This window comes from Crocodylus siamensis, chromosome 11 (genome assembly GCF_052110815.1).
Source record: "Crocodylus siamensis isolate JL-2025a chromosome 11, ASM5211081v1, whole genome shotgun sequence".
NCBI lineage: Eukaryota > Metazoa > Chordata > Crocodylia > Crocodylidae > Crocodylus > Crocodylus siamensis.
The window spans coordinates 5,404,580-5,409,104 of NC_143405.1; the positions used below are offsets into that span (position 1 = coordinate 5,404,580).

At 50.9% G+C, this 4,525-nt stretch overlaps 1 long non-coding RNA gene across 2 annotated transcripts; it reads left to right on the forward strand.

The window, feature by feature from the left end:
* Window positions 1-3,144: 3,144 nt before the first annotated feature.
* LOC149855305 (uncharacterized) lies at window positions 3,145-3,976 on the forward strand. 2 transcript variants are annotated; one of them, XR_016438421.1, is made up of 3 exons: window positions 3,145-3,438; window positions 3,530-3,685; window positions 3,858-3,976. It is a non-coding gene; the product is annotated as an uncharacterized LOC149855305 (long non-coding RNA). The 2 variants fall into 2 exon arrangements; XR_016438422.1 differs by having other exon boundaries at window positions 3,145-3,406.
* Window positions 3,977-4,525: the final 549 nt, after the last annotated feature.

Genomic DNA, 4,525 nt, shown 5'->3' on the forward strand with positions numbered 1-4,525 from the left:
TTTTCAGATATTGGATCTGGGTGAGGTACTGTTGACATGCTTCAGTCTTGCTCAAAATTGTCCGTTTGTAAAAAACAAAACAACAAAAAACCCAACAAATTTCATTCTACACAATTTATTTGTCCAGGCAACAGGTCACCTTCTATGACCAGGTGACATATCACCTGGACAAGAGAGAAGAGATTGACATCATATAGCTGGACTTTAAAAAAGTCTTTAATCTGGTGTCTCGAGACTTCCTCGTGGAAAAATTGGCCAACTGTGGCCTTGGCTACATGGCAGTCTGACGGCTGGGAAATCGGCTCCGAGGTCAGACCCAGAGAGCAGTGGCCGATGGCAGCAAGTCATTATGGCGCTCCGTGATGAGTGGCGCCCCCCGAGGCTCTGTCCTTGGACCAGTCCTCTTCAACATCTTTGCCAACCATGTGGGCATTGGTGTCAGAAGCGCGCTGGCTAAGTTCGCCGATGACACTAAACTTGGGGGCATAGCGTCCACACCTGAGGACAGACTAGTGCTCCGGGCTGACGTGGATAAACTCAGTAAGTGGGTGGCTACAAACCCGATGACGTTCAATACCGATGAATGTAAGGTAACTCCACCTCGGGGGGGGGGGGGGGGGAACCCACAGCATGCTTATAGGCTCCTCCAAGACTGTTTTAGGCTGGACATAAGAAAAAAATGTCTTTATGGTCCAAGCGCCCAAGACCTGGAATAGACTCCCTCCAGAAGTGGTGCAGGCACCAACTCTGGACTCATTCAAGAAACACTTGGATGCTCATCTTGCTGGGATCCGTTGACCCCAGCTGACTTCTTGCTCCTGGGGCAGGGGGTGGACTTGATGATCTTCAAGGTCTCTCCCAGCCCTAACGTCTATGAATCTATAAGCCTCCGTTTGTTTCCATTTTTTTGGTAAAATCTCAGTTTATGCTAACTAAATGTATCTATTAAAAGTGACTTTTTAGCCTATGTTTTAAGAACGGGGGGTGGGGAGGGGGAAATCTGTTTTTCCATCTCAAGAAAAATCACAGAGAAAATGTGCACGGATCTATCTATATCTATATCTACACACACACACATACGCAGAGAGATTGCAAATTTCCCATGAGAAAGAAATGCTATTTTCCCACCTGCCCTTCTGGGGATCTCAAAAGGGGAATGTGAAATAGATACAGAGATCTGGGACAGGGCCAGATTACCGCAGTCGGAAAGAAAGCTCAGCCGACGGTAGGTTGCTGCTCTTTCTTCCACACTACTGAGCCACACCTTTTCCCAAGCGATGCATCAGCTCGTGTCTGTTGCTTCCACCTGACTTTCATCGCGGCTCCCTGTCCCGGATCTGTTCTGCGGCTGGGTAGAAGACTCTTCACCAGACCAGAGCCAGCAGTGCAACACATTTCCCCAGCAATAAAAGTCGCTTGCAAGAAATAGGTATGCAAGGACCCTTTAGCAAAGCATCTACTGGGCAGCTCTTTGTGAGAGAGCAAGCAAGGGAAATGGGATTCTGCACTTACAGCTCTCAGGAAACCTTTCATCCTTGCAGACATGTTTTGGTATTGGCGAGAGGACACCTGCGATGAGCAGAACGCGGATAGGCACGACGGCTGCTAGGTGCCTGGGTCAGCTCTAGCACTGGATTCGGCGTTGAAGAACAGCAGAGGGAATACACAGGCTCCAAATTGAAAAAAAAGGAGCAAGCAGGCACTTTTAATATGCAAGCACATCAGAGCAGTGTTTTAAAACTCCTCACTACAAACAGATCTGAAAGGCTTTGAGCTCTTGAAAGAGGCAATGGGGGAGAGAGGAAAGAAAAGATGAAAGTTTCTGTGCATTGAAAGCACTGGCCAGCAAAGGCTCAGCAGGCCCCCCATGTACATAAGGTGGCACTTGGCAAACCCCCCTTCAAGTTCCCAGAATGTGGGAAGATGAAAAACTACCCCCATTTTCCTTCTGGGATGAATGCTACGGAAACCACCTTCATCCTTTGTGTTACTTCTCGCTCTCTCTCCCCTTCTTCTCCCCAAATCCTCCAGTGTGTGCCAAAGCAAATGATAATAGTGGGTACTGTAGGTGCCAAATGGATGCACCAGTTCCAACATCTGCCACTCACTGCCTTGTGCCTTGGGGCAAAATGGCATTGGCTCCAGCTACGGGATGCTTTGCTTCCAATGTGTGCTGAATTGTTCAAAGAGCACCACTTGAATGCAGCTCTGCATCCAAAGATAGCAATCACAGTGCTGTAATGCGGCTCTTGGAGCACCCCCCATTCCCACCCAAAGCCCCACCAATTTCAAAAGGGCCATGCACACCTATTGCTGCTCCCAGGATATACGCTGGATTGCAGAGCCAGTGTGTCACCTTCCAAAAAAATCAAGCTTAGCTTCTGATATTCAGCAACAACACTTTTGCACCTACCTACTTCAATGATAAAAGCAGCTATTTATTCTGTTAATGTCTAGCAAAATGGAGGCCCGATAGTCTTGACAGGGGCCTAGGCCATGACAGAACAAAATATTTAATAAAAACAATTACAACATGCAGAGCCAAAGGGCTAGAGGAGCATCATGAGATAGCATGAACAAGGTTAGGTGCACCAGAAGGCACAGAGACTAGTATGCACCAATTTTGGAGAGATTAACCAATTCTTGCATTGCTCATAATTACTCTTATAATCTCCCCAGTCATGGACTGTGCTGATCAGTTATACAGGCCCTGGGAATAGCTGGCCTTAGCAGAGTTTCTCCTCATTGTCACCGGTATAAATGAAATCAGAAGTAGTCCATTTTTTATTCCTAACACCCTACTATGACAAATATGCCAATACAGGGCCTCTGTAGTTGTATCATTTATTACCACCATATTTCAGCAATGGCCTTGGCTCTGAATTCAGGTGAGCCTCATTCCAGTTAAGTGATATTTGATGGAATAGTGAAAGCATGCATGTACATCACTTCAAGATGAACACGTAAGTGCTTTGGCCAAGGTCTCTCAGTAAGACTACTGAGGGTGTCTTACCCTACGAGGAGTGCTGCTAGGGCCTCTGCCCAGGGGGACAAGGCTAACCGGGGCTGGTCTGAGGCCTCCACCCAGACTGAGCCCATGGGGGAGCTGATGTCCCCCTACCTCCCGGCCTGCGGGGGATCCCCAGCAGGGCCAGGGGGGGCAGAGATTGGGAGCCCCCACACCTGTCCGGCAGGTGCCCGGCTTAGGGCTCTGGAGGCACAGGTGAGGGAGCTCCGGGAGGAGGTTAGCAGGCTGAGGGGGATCAGGGAGGCGGAGGAGGAAATTGACAGTTATTTCCTTTCCCTGCAGGACCAGGCACCCAAGGAAGAAGCAGCCCAGGGAAGGACCTCCACAGCAGAGTGGCAGACGGTCACAGCCAGGACCGGAGCAGCTCGCAGCGAGCAGGTACCAGCTTCTCCAGTCCGACTGGAGAACAGGTACGAGGCCTTGGCGACTCTGCAGGAGATGGCAAGGGAGGAGGAAACCCTTGGGCAGGAAGAAACGCCACATTCTTCACACTCCAAACAGATCAAGAGATCCGAGAGGACCCAGAAGAGGAGGAGACGCGTGCTCGTCATAGGCGATTCCATCCTGAGAGGTGCGGAAGGACCCATTTGTCGCCAGGACCCTTCAGCACGAGAGGTCTACTGCCTGCCTGGAGCTAAGATTCGGGATGTGACGGAGGTAATCCAGGCCAGGATCAAGCCCACCGATTACTACCCCATGGTCCTTGTCCATGTGGGTACTAATGATGCGGCCAGGAGAACCCCCGATCACCTGATGGCGGACTACCAGGCTCTGGACGGCGTGCTGAGGGAAGTCGGCGCACAGGTGGTATTCTCTTCCATCCTACCAGTGAACGGACGCGGCAGACGGCATGAGAACTGCATCCGAGAGACCAACTGGTGGCTTCGGCAGTGGTGTCTTGAGGCAGGCTTCGGCTTCCTGGACAATGACCCACACATTACAATGAGGGACATGCTCAGCTGGGATGGGCTTCACCTGTCCCCCAAAGGTAAGCGTGTGTTTTCTTACAGGTTGGCGGATCTCCTCCGGCGGGCTTTAAACTAGGCTCGTCGGGGGGAGGGGAAGATGAGGGCGGGGGAAGCTGTGGACCACCAAACCAGGTGGCACCCACAAGGACAGCCCAGCCTGAAGAAAGAGAGCTTTGGGAACGTGAAAGACAGGGGGTGGACAGCAATACGGCACAGGTAAGGAACGGGAAGGTAAGAGACAAAGAGCCCTTTGGGACTTGGAGCGGGGGGGCAGCAAAGGCACCAGTCGCAGGGCTCAAGTGCCTATATACTAATGCTAGGAGCATGGGCAACAAGCAGGATGAACTAGCGCTCCTGGTTGCACTAAACGCCTATGACTTAGTGGGGCTGACAGAAACCTGGTGGGATTCATCCCACGACTGGGCGGTACATATTGAGGGCTATAGATTGTACAGAAAGGACAGGGTGGGGAAAAAGGGGGGAGGGGTTGCGCTCTATGTTAAGGAGCAATATACATCAACCCTCATCA